Source organism: Spermophilus citellus, assembly GCF_964194105.1.
Source record: "Spermophilus citellus genome assembly, chromosome: 2".
Lineage (NCBI taxonomy): Eukaryota > Metazoa > Chordata > Mammalia > Rodentia > Sciuridae > Spermophilus > Spermophilus citellus.
The window spans coordinates 248,457,910-248,479,857 of NC_138183.1; the positions used below are offsets into that span (position 1 = coordinate 248,457,910).

Genomic DNA, 21,948 nt, shown 5'->3' on the forward strand with positions numbered 1-21,948 from the left:
TCATTGTCCACTGTCAGAAACTGGAAACCTTTTTACAAAACTACTGATTATATTTTAGATAATAATTGAATCCAACAATTCTGGACATTGAGATTAAACTGTAGATATCTTAATAACAAAAATTTGTTCATAAGTGGCATATTGTTGATATTGGGATCTGTTAACACTGCCCTTCCCCACAAAGGAGAGGTCTTGGAACCCTACAAGAGCACTCCAGACACACAGAGATGGAAAGGAAGACACACAAGCAACATGAAAAGACAAGGGAAGAAAGTGCCCCAAACAAATGAAGACACCACATCATTACAATCATTGGAAGCCACAGAAGAAGAAATTACAGAGAAGGAGTTTAGGATATGCATGGTTAAAATGTTCTGTGAACTCAAGGAAGAGAGCAATACAGGCAGTGAAAGATCATGTTGACAAATACAGGAAGCAACATGGAGAGAGAGGTCCAAAAAAAGAACAGAAATACTTGAAATGAAATAAACAATAAACCAAATTAAAAGCTCAAATGAAAGCATCACCAGCAGAGTAGACCACTTGGAAGATAGGACATTAGACAATGAGGATAAAATATATAAAGTTGAAAAGAACATATACCACACAGTGATAATTGTAAGAAACCATGAAAATAAAATTCAAGAAATATGGGAATAGCATAAAAAGACCAAATTTAAGAGTTATTAGGATACAGGAAGGCATACAGGTACAAACCAAAGGAATAAACAATCTATTCAGTGAAATAATATTAGAAAACTTTCCAAACATTAAGAATGTACTGGAAGTCTAAATTCAAAAAGCCTACAAGATGCTGAATGTACAAAATCAAAACAGATCCACACTAAGTCACATTACAATGAAAATACCCAACATACATAATAAGAAAAGAATTTAAAAAGCCACAAGAAAAAGGAATCAGATTACCTATAGGGGAAAACCAATTAGGATAATGGCAGATTTTTCAACACAGACCTTGAAAGCTAGAAGATCCTGGGAACAACATATATCAAGCTTAGTATATTCTAATAGTGTGTATTGCATTGGAGCTTGAGAATTCCACTTTCTATGAGATCTCAAAACAGGGAGGTCCTTTTGGTAAGTCAGGAAATTGTGTTATATATAGAAGGGCATAAGGAGTATACCCTCTGTGATTGCTTTTCTAGACTTGATAATTCTGTGTATATTAAAGGGGTATGGGAGCAATCTATTTTGAAATGCTTCATAGATGTGGTATTCACAGTCTTTGTGTTATTTCTCTTTGCTTTTTCTATAAGAAAAGATGTTAATGAGTGAGCACTGAGTCCATCTAGTCATTCCTGGTTGTCAATTTTGGGGTTCTCTCCTATTCTTTGTCATGTTGTGTTGCTAAAGTTTGAGTGAGTTAGGTAATATATGGAGGAAAATGTGCTGTCTCCTAAATAGGTAGAGTGTGTGGCTCAGAAGCATAATATCTACCCAATAAAGTTAAAGTGTTATACCAGATCTCTAGCATCTCACAGAAAAAGAAAAATAAATAACAGCAACAATAGTAGCAAACAATACATAGCATTAAAATGAATACCAAATGCCAACTGACATTTTCAGCACTAATAGCCACAAAACAGAAATAGTGGGGTCAAAAGTTAGCAACAGCAAAAATTACAATCAGCCACTAATGGAAATACCAGGTGTCAACTATGACTTCCAAAATAATAACAACTGTAACAATATGAATGGTGTGGGAATAAATTACATAAAATAGTGTTAAAATATGGGGAAATTTTGGTTCATTAAGAGAAAAAATGGAAAAAGTGAAAAGAAAGATTGGAATATTATAAAGGACAGAAATAAAGCAGAATAGAGGGATAAAGTGAAGCCCAAAAGAAAGAGGCAAATATTTAAAAAAATGACATAAAGTGGAGAGAAAGAGGGATGGGGAGTACAGAGTGAGAAAGAGAGAGAAGAGAGAGAGAAAGAACAGAAAAATTTTAGTATTAGAAGGAGAATATAGGAGAGAAAGTCACATAGAAAAAAAAAGAAGAAAAGAAAGAGAAAAAAACCTCACTAACCCTAAAAAACAAAATAATAAAAAAAGAATCTGATAAAATATGAAAAAGATAATGTATATACATACATACATTAACACATACTTATGTATACATACAAACCAAACTGCAAATACAACTGGAAGAACAAAAAAATTGTTAACAATGAATTAAAGAATTATCTTCATTGTGGTGGTTGAAACTGACCAAGGATGCATATTTACTACAAATGCCAGACTACTCTTCCTTCCATTTCTTCCTGGGGTATGTGCATATTATAGCAAAGATTTAGGGATTATTAAGCCTTTCTCCTTTTTCTTAATTGAAATACCTGGAATCAAATATGGAGTGGTCTGACTCAAAGCTCATTGAAATGACTCTTGTTTTCAGTTCATCACTAAAAGGTAGTATGTATGAGAAATACCATCTGTTGGAATATTGTCTAGAAAGTCTAAGTCAATGTATGCTTAGGGCAGAGATGAGGCAAAGATCTAAATGGAAAGTTCCCACAGTTGGGATCTATCCATTATTTGTCATATTCTTTGTCATATTCTGGAGATATTAGTAAAAGAAACCAATACAACCAGGTAGATGGCAATCTATTCTGGTTGTCCCAATCCCAGACACTTCTTGATAATTTCATTCAGAGGGTAACCAAGTTCCCTGGGTGGAGGGGGCACAGCAGGTCACAGCACACTTCACCACCCAGGACTATGACCTTCCAAGGCTCAATCCTTGAATGTAATCATGCCTGCCTATTTGGCTTCCTAAATATCTTCAGCTGATTAAATGAGTTGCCAGACTCCATTGGAAAGTAAGTCGCACTTCTCTCTGTATCCCTGAACTGAATTCTAGATGAAATCTTCTGTGTACCTGTTTCAACAGCATGTATTCTAGAACTTATGGTAGATTCCATTCAGGATTCTGTGTCAATATTTTCTAATGGTTCCTGTAGCAAAGGTTTTCCCCACATATAGTATGACTTCCATGAGTTGGCTTCACACTTTTCCCAACTTGAGAAACACAGAACACTGTTCAATCACCAACTCCAAGTGTAGACTCAGAGTAAGCTAATTTCAGGCTTTCTTTCTATTCTATGGGTACCTCCATGCCATTTTTTTCTGATTTTTTAAAATCTTTTTGTGACACCCCTCCCCTGTGTCATGTAGACACCACTGTCATGGTACTGATGTACTCTTTCATATCCTCTATTTGAAATATCAGTACTTCTGAGCCTCTCCAAATCTCTGACTGTCCAGTATTAAATTTTAGTGAATTCCCTTAATATCTACCTCACTGAGACACAGTATTTCCATTGATTCAATTCAAAGCCACAGAGAAACTGGAAGGTGCAACCTTTCTCTGCTCTACCATATTTGTCCCTCATGGCTAATATTTTTTGAAAAGAGGAATGCAATTACATCTTAAACATTTTGAAGTTACTAAACACCAGATGGAACTTACCTGAAAAAGCACAAGCAGCAGGTTCTCATAATCACTTTGGGTGCATGGAACAATTGAAAAATTGATGGTTTGACCTGGACTGCATCCAACTCCTTCTGTATGGTGGATTTCACAAACTTAAACAACAAAAACAACAAGCATTTATAATATGTCAATAATTGGCTGATATAGTAGTAAGTACTAGAGGATGAGATAAATATGCTCATTATCTTTGAAATCTCTGACTCATTGGGGATATGGATGCTAAATGATCTACCTCATGTAGGGAGAGCTACAATGGGATTAGGGAGAATGAAAACTATCTATGAATAAAGCCAGTTTAAAGACTTAGTTTATGAGAGGTAAAAAGGATTAACCAAAAGATTTTCACTGTAAATTGAAAACAATGAAAAGTTACTTGTTTAATGATTTGGACTTTCTTCCCTATTCACTGGAAATGAGACTTTTCCCTCATTGTTAGAATTAAAGTTTATCTCTGTAAATCAATGAATTTTATAAAGCTAGGTCCACTTTATGATTTGGTTCCAAGTAGACATTTTCTAGGTATTGTAGGCATGCTGCCTCCACTCATGATTGGAGTGTAGAGAGTTACAAGAGTGTAAAAAGTAGGGTATCTGTCAATGGAGTATGATTTACACCCAGGCCAGATGTTATAGCAGATTAAATTTGGTGAAATTCCAAGTGAAATATAATAGTTGCAAAAACATTTGGTTTCAGAGTTAGAACTTTTAGGCCTGACACTACTGTTACTTTATATTTTAGAGAAGGTTGGTCAATAGGTACCTAAATGTTCTATTCTGATGTTCTATGGTACAGCAGGTATCTATTGAAAATGATAACATATGTGTATTTCCAGAAATGCTAGAATAAAGAATTTTGAATGTTCTCAGTACAAAGAATAAATGTCTGAGATGATAGATATCCTTACTCCAAGTTGAACATTACACAATGTATCCTTGCATCAGAATGTCACATAATATCACCAAGTATGTAAATTTATTACACATCAGTTAAAAAGTAAATGTAACCCATCACTTCTTACTGGAGTTATTAAAGATTACTCAATGTCACAATATAAATATCAGCACAAGAGAAGGCACTTAATGATTTTCAAAATAGTAATACATTATTTCTGATAATAAAAATACAGTGAGCTGTGCATGGTGGCACATGCCTGTAATCCCACCAGCTCAAGAGCCGGTGGTTGGAGAGTTGCAAGTTCAATGCCAGCCTCAGCAACTTGGTGAGACACTAAGCAACTTTCCTAGACCCTGTCTCAAAATAAAATATAAAAAGGGCCTGGGATGTGGCTCAGTGGTTAAGTTCCCTGACTTCAATCCCTGGTGCAGAACAAATCAACTCCCCCAAAGCAGGCCAAAACAAACAAAAACAATCAAGTGAACAAAACAAAACAAAAAAACACACTCCCCGCAACAACAACAACAAAAAAACTATAGTGACTTAGCACAGGATACCACAGACAATTTTTCCCTGAATATTTTAGGCCATACAGGCAATGCTTTTTATTTCAATGGCTTGATTATGATGCTGTAGCACAAAACAGTCATTCATAATACAAGATGAAGTGGGCTTGGCTATGTTCCAATATTTTATTTACAATAATCTCTGATTAGTAGATGCTGTTATATCCTACTCACGTGTTTTATTCACTTCTCCAGTTTCTGGGAGTGTTGATGGCTGGTTCTTGTGGCCCCCACTGGGAATTTCCCTTAGATAAAGAAAATCACCTCACCCAATGCCATACCCCTGTCCTTATCCAATAACTGAAGAATTCAAGCATATTAAAATCATGCTTCCTTGCTTCAAGGCAGAGGAATTCTCATGGGCAATCCTAGTTCTAGTATTTCTTTCAAGATCTCCTGGGTTCTCTATTACAACTGCATTATACTCTGACTTTTATTTCTGCCTAATTCCATTTTTTCTCCTCACAGATAATGTCCTGAAAAAAAACACCTCAGTAAACATTCTGCACACAAATTTCAGATTTCCCAGTTTCTGGGAAAGCAGATATATAATACTTGTAATTGTATGGTAGTAGTCAAATAAATTGATGCTATAATGAGAATCTAGAACTAGATCATCCAATAAATATCCCATAGTGGTGTTAGCTGGTACATGCAGTTGTAATTCAGGTATTAAAATTTTCACTGATGGTAAACTGGGATGGGTTGTTTATGATCCCAGGACTTCAAAAGTTTTTTAAAAAGGAATAATTGTTAGGACTTTAGAATTCAGTAGCTCTTGTAAAGTGCCATGAATGCATTTAAGAAAGACAATGGAAGACTAGTAGTGATTGACTACCAATCTAAAGTAGAATGTGAAAACCAGAAGATTTATATAAAGAGAGTGTATAAGGAGACCCTCATCTTCCACAAGTAGAGGACAGAAAAATCTGAAGACCAAGACTCAGGACTAACTTTTAAAAATAATGTCAATAAAATTTGAAGATATGAACCTTGTATTGTTTCTGTGTGAAAGGACTTGGCCTTAATTGAGAAATAGAACTTATTTGGGGATGGTTATACCTGAGTTGAGGCATTTGATCCTTTTGAATCCCTTCATTCCTTAGTACTACTTGGCATGAAAAAATATTGACCCCTCCTCCCTGCTAAAATCTAGTACTACTGCCTGGTTTAAAGATAGTACAGAGGTTTATGCTTGCAAGAAAATACACAATTTCCCTGCCATGATTTATTACTATTTTCCTCCTACCAGATAACTAAAAGAAAATATAATCTGTTTGGGTTGGGAGATGTCTTGTCTACTGAGAGGGAAAAGTGCCTGTATGTTCAAAGTGCTCAAGTAGCAAGCAGAAATCATCAGCTTGAGAGCACACACGGGGAATAACTTTTTAATTTCAAAATTTTATTGGTGCAAATAGAAATCATACAGAATAATGGGTTTCATTATGGCTTATTCCTACATGCACATAACATAATTTGGTTAATTTCATTTCCAAGTAATACCCCATTAAACTCTATTTCCTCCCCCCTTATAATTTTCTTTACTCTGACAGTCTTATTCAATTTTCATGAGAATCTCCTTTTTTCCTTTTTTCTATCCAGCTTCCACATATGAGAGAAAACATAAGACCTTGAATTTATGAGTCTGGATTATTTCACTTAACATAATGATCTCACATTCTATCTATTTTTTTGGCAAATGACAAAATTTTATTCTTCTCTATGGTGAATACAACTCTGTTGTGTATAAATATAGCATTGTCTTTATCCCTTCATCTATTGATGAATACCTGCTCCATAAGTTGGCTCTTGTGATTTCTGCTGCCATAGACATTTCTGTGAATGTATCTCTAGTGTAGGCTGATATTAAGTCTTTTGGATAATACTGAATTACTCACTCTTATACCTGGTCATATGGTGGTTCTATTTCTAGTTTTAAGGAATCTCTATTCTGATTTCCATAGTGACTGTAGTAATTTACATTTTTGCCAAGTTCAAATATTAGAGTTCCAATCCCCCAGCATCTTCTCCAGCATTAATTGTAATTTTTCTTAATACAACTCTATTGTATGATTTTAAATCAGATATTGTGATATATCAGTGCTATTTTATTTGTTCAAAATTGTTTGGATAGTATGGGTCTTCTGTTTTTCCATAAGAATTCTAGGACCCTTTTTTTTCTTTTTTCTTTTTTTAGACCAGTGAAGAGTTGATATATCGATGGGTATTGCATTGAATGTGCAGATCATGTTGGGTCATATGGTGACTTTTTCAATATAACTCTACCTATGAAAGAAAAGATTCTAAGTTTAAGATGGTCAGCTAGATATTAGACAGAAACACTGCACCTCATAGAAAAAAATGTAGGCACAACACTCCATGTTGGCTTAGGAACATACTTCATTAACAAAATTCCTAAAGTACAAGAAGTGAAATAAAAAATCAAAAGACTGGATGGTATAAAACTCCAGCAGAGAAAATAATCAAGAGTGTGAAGAGAGAGCTTTGAGAATGGGAGAAAATTTTTACAACCCACGCTTCAGATAGGGCATTAATTTCCAGGATATAAAAAGAACTCAAAAGGCTTAATACCAACACCATCACCACCACCACTACCAAATTACCTTCACCCAAAGCCAGTCAATAAATGGGACAAGAAACTAAAATGACACATATCAAAAAAAGAAATAATAATGGTCAACAAATATATGAAAAAAGATTCAATATCTGAAGAAATTTGAGAAATGCATATTAAAACTACAATGGAATTTTATCTCATTTCAGTCAGAATAGTAATTATCAAGAATACAAAGAACAATAATTGTTAATGAGGATGTGGGGAAAAGGAAACATTCATACATTGCTGGTGGGACTGCAAAATAGTGCAACCACTCTGGAAGGTGGTATGAAGATTTCTCAAAAATTGGAATGGAAACACCAGTAATTCCACTCCTCAGTATGTATCCAAAGGATTTAAAATCAGCATACTGTAGTGATGCAGCCACATCAATGTTTACAGCAGAACAATTCACAATAGCAGAACTATGGAGCCAAACTAGATGCCTATCAACAGATGAATGGATAAAGAAACTGTGGCATATATACTATACCCAATGCAATATAAATCAGCCATAAAATGAATGACTCTATGATATTTGCCACAAAATGGATGGATATGGAGACTATCATGCTAAGAGAGATAAGCCAATCCCAAAAGACTGAAGGTCAGAATTTTCTCTGTTACATGAATGTTAACACAAAATAAGATGGGAGTTTGGAGAAAATAGAAGTTCCGTGGAATAGACAAAGTAGAATGAAGGAATGGGAGGGGGATAGAAATAGAAAAGACAGTGGAATTAATCTGACATTATTTCATATGTACACATATGAATAGAACACAATGAACCTCACAATTGGGTACATCCACAAGACTGAGATCCTAATTAGAATAAGATATAAACCATGCTTGTATAAATATACCAAAGTAAATTCTCCTGTCATGCACAACTAAAACAGAACCAATAAAAGAAAAAGAAAAAAAAGATCAAGATGGTCAGAGTATAAACTTGAATAAAGGGGGAGTTTGTTTTTCATATGGAAATAATTGTTCACAGCTTTGAAAGAGAGCCTAAACAGAATGATAACTACCAATGAGATAGAAACAGTAATGAAAAGTCTTCAAACAAAGAATATCCCAGTGTCAGATGGATTCTTATCTGAATTCTACCAGAATTTTAAAGAAGAAATAATGCTAATGGTCCTCAAATTATTCCACAAAATAGAAAGGGATGGAACACTTCCAAATTTATTCTATAAAGCCACTATCATCCTCATACTACAACCAGATCACATTAAGGAAAGAAAACTGCAGGCCCTTACCCTGATGAACTAAAATGCAAAAATTCTTAATAAAATATTAACTAATCATAGTCAATCATATATTGAGAAGATTACACACCAGGACCAAGTTGATTTTTATGCCAATCTTGCAAAGATGTCTTAACATTCACGAATCAATATGTGTAATTTCCCACATAAATAAATTAAGAACAAAAATCACATAGTCATATCAATAAATGCAGAGAAAGAATTTAGCAAAATTCAGTACCTATTCTTGACAAAAAAGGAAGTAAGTAAGGATAGATGGAACTACCTCAATATTGTAAATAGTATATGCCAAAAACCCAAAGCCAATATCAGAGTGAATAAGGGAAAATTGAAAGCATTTCCTTTAAATTCTGGAACAAGACAAGGATTTATATACTCACAACTTCTATTCAATATATATGAGAAATTGTAATTAGAGCAATTAGATGAGAGAAGAAAATAAAAGGAATAAAAATAGAAAAAGTAGATGTAATATTATCATTGTTTCCAGGAGATACAATCCTATATTTAGAAGATCTAAAACTTTCATCAGAAGACTGCTATAATTAATAAACAAATTCAGGACAGTAGCAGGTTACAAAGTCAACATACACAATAAATAGCTTTGTTGTACACCAATAATAAATCTTCTGAGAAAGAAATCAGGAAAACAATTCAATTCACAATAGACTCAAAACAAAAAAGCAAACAACAAGCAAATAAACAAAAACACATAAAAGAAACCAAAACCAAAATAACACAATTCTAGGAATAAATCTAGCCAAAGATATGAAAGATCTGTACAATGAAAACTATACAAGATTGAAGAATGAAATTGAAAAAGACACAAGAAGATGGAAAGATTTCCATGTTTATGGGGAGGCACAGTTAATTTATTCTTTAAATATCTATAATACAAAAAGCACTATATAAATTCAATGCAATCTGCATCAAAATGCCAATGACACTCTTTACAGAAGTGGAAAAAACAGTCTTAAAATTCATTTTGGAATAATAAAAGTTCCAGAATAGCCAAAGTTATTCTAAGCCAAAAAAAGCAATGCTAGGGGCATCACAAAGCCTGTCTTCAAATTATACTACAAAGCTAAAGTGACAAAGATTGTACTGCATAAAAACTGAAACTAGACCAATGGTACAAAACATAGAGATGACCCATTACATATACAGTCATCTAATCCTTGACAAGATTACCAAAAACATACATTGGAGAAAAGATACCCTTTTTAACCAATGGTGCTGGGAAAACTGGTTAACCAAGTGTAGAAGCATGAAACTAAACCCCTATTTCTTATCCTGCATAAAAGTCATCTAAAAATTGATCAAAAACCTTTGGAATTATACCAGAAATTATGCAACTCCTAGAAAAAAACAGGGTCAACACTTCAACATAGTCACTGACTCTCTCAATAGGACAGTCAAGAGTCAGGAAATAATGCCCAGAATTAATAAATGGGATGGCCTAAAATTTAAAAGAATCTGCACAGCAAAGAAAACAACGATTAAAATGTGAAGTGAGTGGAAGAGAATCTTTGTCAGCTACTCTTCTGACACAGGATTAATTTCCAAAATGCATAATTAGCTAAACACACACACACACACACACACACGCACACACACACCTAAATGATAAGTAGGCAAATGAACTGAAGAGACACTTCTCAAAATATTCAAATGGACAACAAGTAAATAAAAAATAGTCAACATTTTTTAAAAATTATGTAAATGCAAGTGAAAGCTACACTGAGATGTCCTCTCACTCTTTTTACAATGGCAGCCATCAAGAATACAAACAATAACATGGTAGAAAGGGAACACTGTTAGATAAAGGAACACTGTTACACTATTGCTGGAACTAAAAATTAGTACAACCATTATGGAAATCAGTATGGAGGTTCCTCAATAGACTAGGAATGGAGCCATCACTTGCCCCAGCTATACCATTCCTTGATATTTATCCTAAAAAATTACTCATCATACTACAGTTATACATGCATACCCATATTTAAGTCAGCACAACTCACAATAACCAAAAACTGAGACCAGCCAAGGTGTCCATCAACAGATGAATGGTTAAAAAAATATTGTCTATATGCACAATGGAGTATTAATCCATCATAAAGAATGAAATTGTGTCATTTTCAAGAAAATGGATGGAACTAGAGACAATTATGTTAAGTGAAATAAGTCAAACTCAGAGGTTAAGAGTTGTATGATTTCCCTCATATGTAGAAACTAGAGAGGAAGAAGGAAAACAAAGGTGGGGTGTACCTCCTAAAAAATCAAAGGGAGGTCAGTAGATTAGAAGGGAGGGAGTAGGAGGCTAGGAAAAGAGAAAATACTGGGGAATGATATTGACTAAATTATATTGTTATATTTTGTGCCCATATGAGCCTCACCATTATGCACAACTATAATGCACCAATAACTACATGGAAAAAAGAAAGGTAGCCCTCATTGATCCCCACCTCTTGGTTTTCATGGTTCTGCAATCCCGTATTCTTGACTATGGATTGCAGATAGTGACTTGTTACCAGTAAACAGAATACATAAAAGCAATGGATTACTACTTCCAAAGGTAGATAATGAAAAATTGTGACTTCTACCTTGCTCGATCCCCTATCCAGCTCTACATTTAAATTAAATGCTATTATTTTGGTGAGACCAATATGACAGGGAATGAAGTCCTTATTCCAAGAGTCTAAGAGCAACTTAATCCTTCCCCAAATCATGTTACTGATCTTGAAAGTGAAGTTTTCCTCCAGGGAGACTTTAGGTGATATTACACCCCCAATAAATATCTTGACCACAAACTGTAAAAGGCTGTTAACCACAGGACCCAGCTAATCACTGCCCATGTTGCTGTTTTAAGACACTATATTGTTAGGGTCAAATTACTCCATAACAACAGAGAACTCATTACATGTTGGCACTAGGAGTGAAATGCCACTTTAAAAAAAAGGTTAAATTTTTGGAATGGATGCAGAATTTGGCAGTGGGTATAAATATTCTGATTTCTTGCTAATAATAAAAACAAGAACAAAGTACATTGAAGTAAAAATAAATAAAAGGAACTAGGATTTTTCAGCCTTTCCATTTGACAATTGAGACTAACATTGAGGAATAGCTTTGGAATATTTTCAGGAAAACATGACTGGAAATAAGTCCTAATTTACAGCTATAGTCCAGCATGTGAAAGAACAATATTTCTTAGTACTTAATTATAACTTTAGTTGACATTTATAAAATACAATGTATGTTTTGTTTACATGGACAAATTAGGTAATTAGCATATACATAACCTGCTGTACAATGTTTCTCAAGATCTTAGAGGGAACAGATCTCAAACAAACAATAGAACTTCTGAGATACTTAAGTGTATTTTCTCTCAGCCATTTCAGGTACACAAAGCTGACAAGGGTTTATGTCAAAGATATTTGTTGGAGTGTTACAATTTTTTGTAAACCCTAATGAAGTTCATAGGAGCTCCACAATGTTTTTGAGAAATATTTGTCACAAAAAACATTTCCAACTTGACTGAAGGGAACAGATATAGTATCAAGTGAGAAAGGCTCCCAAAAATAATACCACTGATAAGCTGCTTAAAACACCTTTTAAATGAAAATATATTTATACATTTTATGAGAGGGAAGAAATTCAGAAGTTGTAGCCAAGGGACAAGCAGTTGTGAGAGTCAGATTGCTTCAATTTTCCAAGCCTTGAAACCTACTCACAGAATTTCTAAACTTTGCCTTTCTTCATTTCATAATTGCTATAGACTCTGTGTCTCAATCTCCTTTTTGAACAGTAATGTCTACAGTAGTTGTCCTACACTTGTATCATCTGTATATGTTGGATATGTCTCAGACACGTGTTTTGTCCCTTTAGTTTCATGGATTTACAAATATAGGTTCTATGATTAGAGAACAATACATAAGTAGTCTCATCCACACTTGGACCTCATTTAAGTGTTTAGATTCTGGGGCCAGGGTGTAGATCAGTGTTAGAGTGCTCTCCTATCAAGTGTTCAAATGATGGCAATTAAAAAATATTCTGGACTTCAAGAACATGCTATAAAAATAAGACTTTGGGGGAAATTGAGAATGTATCAATTTATTTAGTAGGTCAGAAAGATAGAATAATTTTGTAGCCAGAGAATCTATCCTTTTTTTATCTGTTTTCCTTTATTAACAATTTCTTCTCTAGGGCATTTACTCTCTTTCAGAGTTAATGTGGGAAAGTCTATCATTTGTCCTTCCACCAAGCAGTTTGTGTGATGCCTGAAATGCTTTTTAGCTTTCTTTTTATCAATCATCCCCAAATACTTTTTGGTGATTAAAGCTAAGATTCTCTGTGTTATCTCAAAAATTCTTTTCATATGACTTGTTATAACACTCTTTTTGTAATTGTCTCTTAATTTTTGTCCCAATTAAAATGTAAGTTCCTTAAAGGTAGAGATTCTGATTTATTTGCTTATTAATATATATTCAAATGCTGGCAAACAGTAGATGCATAAGAATTTTAAATGGGTTAATGAGAGTATTTTTGAATAAGCCACATCAGAATCTGGCTCCCACGAGGAGGGAACTTCAGAGAGAAAAAAAAAAAGAAAAGATTTGTCCAAAGATTTTTCACAGAGGTAAAATTTTATTACTCTCTAGTGAGAATAATGTTAATGTCAAAAGAAGTAATAGAGGACTTTTATATATTGTGGAAGGCCATCTTCCCATGTGATTTGAGCTACCTCCATGGCTGGGTGAGAGGCACTTAGACACAGCTGTGTCAGAGCTTTCCCCACCCTTCTATAGGTCCAAGGGCTTGTCCGTGCAGAGGTTTGTCTGGCTGCTGCCCCGAAAACCCAATCATCACCCGTGACCTTGGGATGCTGCCCCCCCTTAACCTTCATTGGATGGGATTTTCCCTGGAATTTTTCATTCCCCAATAAAAGCCCACTCCCTGGTATGCTCTCTCTCTCTCTCTCTCTCTCTCTCTCTCTCTCTCTCTCTCTGTCTCTCTCGCTCGCTCGCCTCTTCAGTAAACCTCACTACTGCATTAGGTGGCTGGAGGCTGGAGCTAGGAAGAGCCATCCTGGAGCCAGTTTTAAAGGTAATTAGAGTCTTCTCTCTTTAATTAAAAACTCCCTAGCATTTTCTCATGAATAGAACCTTCTTTAATGAAGCCAGCACTGGACACTTAGCAAAGTGGCACCCAACGTGAGGCATGAGTTAAATCGACTAGGTTGAGTTAGAAAGCACAGTATAGAAATACAGAATTTGTGACAATTTTTAGGGTCACGAAAGTACCAGGCAGTTTTTGGAGCAAAGAGACGTTAAAAAAACTTTAATGATGGGAAATTTAACTTCTACCAATAAAGACATGTATTTGACTATTTTAGAGACAATAATTAATCAGAAGGGAAAGCAGGTCAAAAAGACCCAGTTGCTACAATTCTTAAAGATTGTAGGTGAATTTTGCCCTTGGTTTTGTGACCAAGATTCACCAAATTTACATACATGGGGAAAAATTAGGAAGGAAATTACATAAAATTTGCCTTTCTAATGAATTACCTGGAAACATTGACAGTATTCAAAAGGTTTGGACTGCATTAGAGATCTGTCTTTTTGATTACATGGGCCATAGTCTGTGGCCCCCTGAAGATCTATTGAAAGGTATTCAGAGCACCATTAAGTCTATTCAAATGGAAAAAATTGCCTGAGGCTTAGGAAACCTCTTTTTCCTCTAAGCCAGTTAAAAACTAAAACAAATTATATGCAAACAAAAAAACCTCAGAACAAGACCAAAAGTAAAAACTTTGCCTTGCCTGAGCCAAACTGGAGTAATCCAGAGGAATACCACAGAGAGGAGTGTCATAGAGAGGAGGCCTCCAAGGGGATAGATGGGCCTTCTCCTGAAGAGGAGGATCCAGAGGAGATTCATAGGGAGACAGGGAGTTCTCTTCCATGAGATTTACAAGCTCAGAGTCAACATGGCAACAGGGAAGGGTCCATGGAGGAATCGCAGTCTGAGGGAGAGGAGTCAGACAATGAAGTCCAAGATTTTCCAGGGAATTTCAACAGAATTTGCTTAACGGCACTTGCCCTGGCCATTCGAATTCAGCCGCTCTCTGTTAAAAGGACGAATTTTAATAGGTATTCTGAACTGGTGATGACTTTCCTAACTCCATTCCAGTGGGAAATTAGAAAGGCGCAGGAAGCTGGGGAAGACACTAGTGACTTCCAACTCTTCCCGGTTTTTGAACAGGCTAATGACCAACACCAGTGTGTTCCCATCCATGCGGTAATTCTATCTAAAACTATTAAGAAATTAAAGAATGCTTATGATGTTTACGGTCCTAATCTGCCACTTGTACAGAGCTTGCTTAAGACAATTCACAGCCAGCCACTCCCTCTGGGTGACTTGGGTGCCAATAAACTTTATTCTAATTTTGTCTCGTGGATATATCAGACCGCAAACCAGTCTATTAAAGACCATGTGGCAGGCCAAGATTGCGCTGATCAGCCTACATTCTGGCCTTCACTTCTGCCTAGTAGGGAGTCAAAAAGCTTCCATCCCCAGGCCTGAAAAACAGGGGAACCAGAAGAAAGGTTGCACAATTTAACATCATCACAGCCAACTATGGGGAGCTGCCATTTCTACCAGAGCAGATCTCAAAGACAGTTTCTTTACAACCTTCAATGATAATTGAATTAAATCCTGAATTAGAGCCACAACCAATCCCTACTGGGATTTTTGGGCCATTCCCTAGAAAAAGTATGGGGTTAATTTTGGGACCTAATGATTTAAAAGAGGCCATCGAGGTGGTACCTGGAGTGGTAGATTCTTGTTTTGAGGGAGAATTAAATATTACTATAAGGCAAATTATGCCCTTTGGCTTACTCCAAAAAAAATACTATTGCTCAATTAATTTTATAACCCTGTAATTCGGATGGACACCCACAAGTAAATTCAGTTTCCAAACCACCAGAGTGTACTGGTCTCAACTAGTGAGGCAGGAGTGCCACCTACTGGAACTTAAAATTAATCGTAAAAGGTTCATAGGTGTAGTGGACACAGGAGCAGATATATCAGTCTTGTCCAGTCACTTCTGGCCCAAGAATTGGCCCTTAAATATAGCACTAGCTAATTTAGAAGGAATTGGAAAAATCTCACAGCCAGCTCAAAGTGCTAATTATCTCCATTGGGAGAATCCTGATAGGAACAGTGGAGTTTTTAAACCTTATGTGTTAGAGTCCTTAACAGTAAACCTATGGGAAGAGACATATTAAGCAAAATAGGATTATTATTAGTAACTCCAAATTCTATGAGATCATTTGAGGAAATTCATCAAGGGCTTATTCTTGGAGATAATGAGGAAAATTATTAGGTAGAGTATCTGCTTAAAAACTAGTCTCCTTGACAGAAATTAGTAAATACTCCAAATCAAAATTGTTACTAGGGTCCCTGATTGTCTCCTGGTCCAAAAAACAGCAGAAAAGATCACCTGGCTCACAGAAGAGCCTATATGGATTTCTCAGTGGCCCATCTCAGGGGAAAAACTTAAGAGAATTCATATGTCAGCTGAGGAACAACTTCAGGCTGGTCATATAGAATCAATGCTTAGTCCTTGGAACACCCCCATTTTTGTTATTAAGAAAAAGTCAGGTATTTGGAGGTTACTACAGGAATAAGGGCAAAAAACTTGCAATTCAGCATATGGGATCATTGCAGCCCAGACTTACTTCTCCTACAACAATTCCTTTAAATTATAGCTTAATTCTAATAGATCTAAAAGATTGTTTTTTATCAATAAGGTTACATCATGAGGATAGTGAAAAATTTGCTTTCAGTGCCCCAGAAATTAATTTTAAAGAGCCTGTTAAAAGATATTGCTGGAAGATTTTGCCTCAAGGGATGCGTAACAGTCCAACTTTATGTCAAAAATTTGTGGGTCGAGCAAAAGCTCCTATAAGAAATAACTTTCCTGGTGCATATATAATTCATTTTATGGCTGATATTCTATTGGCTCATGCTAATCCAGAAGTACTTTCAGAAATTTTGACTCAGTTAGAGGCTTCACTTACAGCAATGGGTTTGTGCATTGCTCCTCAAAACATTCAAAAGATGCCTCCCTTTCAATATTTGGGTCAAATAATTCAAGGATGTACAATCTGTCCACAAAATCTACACATAAAAGTTAAGAAGTTACATGCCCTTAATGATTTTCAAAAACTTTTAGGAGATATCAATTGGCTGAGGCATCCTTAAAACTAACTACACTTCTGATTTAAATCCTTTATTCCAGATATTACAAGGAGATCCTTCTCCAACCTCTCCTCATCAGCTGACAATAGAGGCTAGAGCAGCTTTAAAAAAGGTTGAAAGTGTAATTAAAAATGCACAGCTTACCAGAATTAATCCTCAAGAGCTGGTATATTTATTAATATTTCTAACTGCTCATGCCCCTACAGGACTCATATGGCAAAGATTGGAAGTCATTGAGTGGATTCATTTAACCCACTCTCCCCAAAAGACATTAATTCCTTTTCATGACTCTATTGCTCAATTAGTAATTAAAGGTAGAATGAGAGTTTTACACTTAAATGGATCTGAACCTGATATTATAATTATTCCATTTTCTATTCAAAAAAATAATTGGCTTTTTCAAGCTTCTAGTTTATGGCAAATAGCTTTTGTGATTTTCCTGGTCAGATAGAAAGTAATTACACTCATGATAAAATTATTCAATTTGCATTAATGACACTGCTTATTTTTCCAAAGATTGTACATGCCCAGCCCATAGATGGGGTCCTAACGGTGTTCACTGATGGCTCAAGTTCAGGTAAAGCAGGTTTTTATAGTCATGTTCACACAGAGGTGATACAAACCTCATATAGTTCTGCCCAAAGGGCAGAGCTACAAGCTCTCATTTGTGCCTTAAATTACTTTACAAATGGGCCTATTAATATTTATTCTGATAGCTTATATGTAGTCAGAGTTTCCAAAAATATTGAAACTTCAGTTATTGGATATACCTCATCACAAGAGCTATTTAAATTATTTCATTATCTACAAAAGGTGGTGCAAATGTGAAAACACCCATGTTTCATAGAACACATATGGGCTCACACTAATCTTCCAGGACCTTTAACTTCAGGTAATGACAAAATTGATAAATTGGTAGCCATTTGTCAACAGATGTCTCCATATGATTGTGCACAAGATTCAGATCCTTTACATGATCAAAATGCTTCTAGCTTATATAAAAAATTAAATATTACCAGATAACAAGCTCATCAAATTGTAAGTCACTGCCCTAAGTGTGTTGTTCACACTCCATCTCAGCCATCAGGGGTAAATCCCCATGGATTAAAACCAAATCAAATATGGCAAATGGATGTAACTCATATTCCTCAATTTGGTAAACAATGTTATGTACATGTAATAGTTGATACACATTCCAGATTTATTTTTGCCACAGCACATACAAAGGAAAATACTCAACATGTAATTTCTCATTGCTTAGCAGCCTTTGCTGTGTTAGGTTGCCCTTTATAGATTAAAACAGATAATGCACTGCTTATGTAAGCTCTTCTTTTCAAACTTTTTACAAAGAGTTTCAAGTTGACCACAAATCAGGAATTCCTTATAACCTCCAAGGTCAAGCCATTGTGAAACAAGCTCATTTATCTATTAAGCTGCAATTACAAAAATTAAAATGGGGGAATAGGTTTATGACTCCCCAAAATAGCCTCAACCATGCCTTGTTTGTTTTAAATTTTTTAAATTGTGACACAGAATGTCACACTGCAGCTGAGAGACAAGTCTTCTGCAACAACTGGCCCTTTAGGCAGAGTTTTGTGGAAAGACTTACAGACTGGTAAATGGAAAGGCCCAAATCCAGTGATTATGTGGGGCAGAGGTCATGCTTGTATTTTTCCATAAGGTGCTTTCCATCCTATCTGGGTGCCTGAATGAGCAATCAGGCATGGAAGAGATAGAGCTGGGATTCAAGTGTCTGAAAATCGATATGGAGAAGCCTCCACTCAAAAGGAAGAGACATTGAAGAAGAATAAAGAGGAACCAACATGACCTAGCTGAAAAGCTGATCTCATGGGAAGATGTGAAGGAGCTGACAACACATGCTTCATGAATAATTTGACTTTAGAAGGGATAAGACCCCATTGATGATGGTAGCTACAGTGAGTGCACTGCTGGGCTATCAGGTAAAAGGGAGTTGAGAAGACACTTACTGGACATATTTCCCAGATCCACCCCTGGTACATCCAGCTGTGTGGACTGGAGAAGCTATTCCAGTGATTACTAATGACTCATTCATGGTGGGAGGATTTACAGATACTCATATTACTCCCAATCATGTGACTAGATTTAATTATTCTGGCTACAGTGCCCAATTGCCTTTGTGTTGGTCCGCCAATAAACATGCTGGATATCTGAGAGTATCATTTGAGGAAAAGACAGCACTTGGGAAACCTAGACTGATTAATCATACCATTTATGGAGACTTAAAACCTTATACTAGATCAGTGATCAAAATGGGACTTTCCTATAACAAACCAGTCATTTCTGCAAAACCTCCATGAATACCTCATTGTCCTAATAGTTTTACAATTGAGATTGGCACCATTCCTAGATGGATATATTGTGTAAATACTTTTCAAGTATCCACATCTTCCCATGAGATCAGTTTTCCAGTACAACATAAGGTGTCTAAAGATAGTGGGTATATTTTAGACTGATCTCCAAAAATTGATAAAAGACAATCATAAAAAAGTTCTGCTATGACATCTGCAGGATTTGTTAGCAATATTTTGATTTACAGTGAGGATGGTATTCAAAAAGACGTTTGGCCCTTAATTGGTGCCTTGGAATTCTTACATTTTACAGACAAGCCTTTACCAAAACTTGTTGGCAAGAGCTGTAAGGAAGGATCTTGCTACAGCTTATGAACCTGTGTCCAATGTCCTTACATTTTAATAATTGGAAATGTAAAAGTTGAATGGATAGATGACAGATATGTTGTAACAGGTAACAAATGTAACCTAAACAATTGTGTTACTAGATATAATAGAAGAAAAAGAATACTGGTACTTCATCAGCCCTCTTTGTTTTATTGCCTGCTAATATTTCAGAGGCATGATATGTTGATGCTGGTTTTCAAGTCTTACGGCAAATTCATACCCAGCTAGTAAGACCTAGACATGCCATTGGAATTATAATTGTGGGATTTATGGCCTTGGTTTCTTTCATTGCATCCACCATCACAGCTTTGATAACTTTATCTCAAAATATTCAACATGAAAAATTTCTTAATAATTTAGCCCAAAATACTTCCAAGGCTCTGTGCAATCAAGTAAATATTGATGAAAGGATTGAGACTAAGTTAAACACCTTAGAGGCGAATGTTATAACTATAGGTAATGAACTTTCAGCTTTAAAGTTTAAAGAAAGACTTAAATACCACACAAGTTATAAATATATGTGTGTTACAACTGCCAATCTCTCTGGGATTGGGAGAAGGTTAAGAACCATTTGTTGGGTATTTGGCAAAATAATAATAATATCTTGGATCTTTTGGAACTCCATCATCATATCCACGATATTCAAAATAATAGAGCTGATTTTTCGGATCCTTCTTCTTTAGCTAATCAAATATTAAAGGAATTAAATGGATTTAACCCTGGAAATATTCTTAAATACTCAGCCTGGTACATTATTAGATTGTTCTCTTTGCTGTTAATTCTTTTTTGTGTTGTAATTATAGGATGGCGAGTCTTCAGAGCAAGAGTGCAGAGACTCGAGAGAGTAAATCATCGCCTGCTTTTTAAAAGAAAAAAGGGGGAATATGTGGGAGGCCATCCTCACATGTGATTTGAGTTACCTCCCTGGCTGGGTGAGAGGTGCTTAGACACAGGTGTGTCAGAGCTTTCACCACCCTTCTCCAGGTCCAAGGGCTTGTCCGTGCAGAGATGTGTCTGGCCACTGCCCCGAAAACCCAATCGTTGTCCCTGACTTTGGGATGCTGACCCCCTTAACCTTTATTGGATGGGATTTCCCCTGGAATTTTTTGTTCCCCAATAAAAGTCCACTCCCTGGCATGTTCTCTCTCTCTTGCTAGCCTCTTCAATAAACCTCGCTACCACATTAGGTGGTTGGAGGCTGGAGCTAGGAAGAGCCATCCTGGAGCTGGTTTTAAAGGTAATTAGAGTCTTGTCTCTTTAATTTAAAACTCCCTAGCATTTTCTCACGAATTGAACCTTCTTTAATGAAGCCAGCACTGGACACTTGGCAGAATATATTTTACTGTCATGTTTATATTGTGTAGAAGAGTATATGACTCCTTTGTTGCACAATAAATATTTGTTGACCCCCATATCACCAGCGGTGACTCCCAAGGTCTTAGCCGCCAGTTTACCACAGCACTGGGGCTTAAATGGGACATGCGGTGGGGCTGCAAGTGTAACTAGATCTCTGGGGAACTGCTTCTGGTGAACAGGACCTGGCTGGCTGGCTGACAGGAGGAAGGGGGGTGAGGGCCGGAGAAGTGAAATGGCTCTGGACTGACAAGTCTGAGAGACTCTGAGGAGATGCCTTACAGGGATTGCTATGGGCAGGTAGAGAGCAGAAGCTCCGTTCAGAGGGCACAGCTCCACCTACTGGAAGAGAAGAAAATGGATCTCTAAGACTTCAATATATATATATATTTTTTTTTCTTCTTCTCTCTCTGTTCCTTTCTCCCCTTTTCCTTCTCTCTTTCTTTCCCATTTCAAGTTTTATTGTTCTTTTCAATCTCCTCTAATCTATCTATATCTCTCTCCTTCTTTCTTTTTAAGAGCACCTTCATTCCCCTACCCCCAACTTTCATCCCAAGCATTACGTCTTCCATTACGTGTAATTGTCTAAATGCAAATAGGTGAATGTCTCGAGGCTGTCTATAGGGCTCCTAAATACCTAGCTACTACCAACACCCTGATCCAATTGCCTGTTAGTATCCACCTTCAGTAGAGCAATCTTCTAAAGTAGCCAAGACATACTAACCCTCGTACCATCATAGCACCTAACCTAAACAT

At 36.0% G+C, this 21,948-nt stretch overlaps 1 pseudogene across 1 annotated transcript in view; it reads right to left on the reverse strand.

The window, feature by feature from the left end:
• The window catches only part of LOC308642432 (steroid transmembrane transporter SLC22A24-like), a 51,466-nt pseudogene that overhangs the window by 15,048 nt on the left and 14,470 nt on the right, over positions 1–21,948 (reverse strand). Inside the window, exon 6 of the transcript in view lies at positions 3,492–3,607. The product of the transcript in view is annotated as a steroid transmembrane transporter SLC22A24-like (transcript). The remainder of the gene's footprint in view (positions 1–3,491; positions 3,608–21,948) is intronic.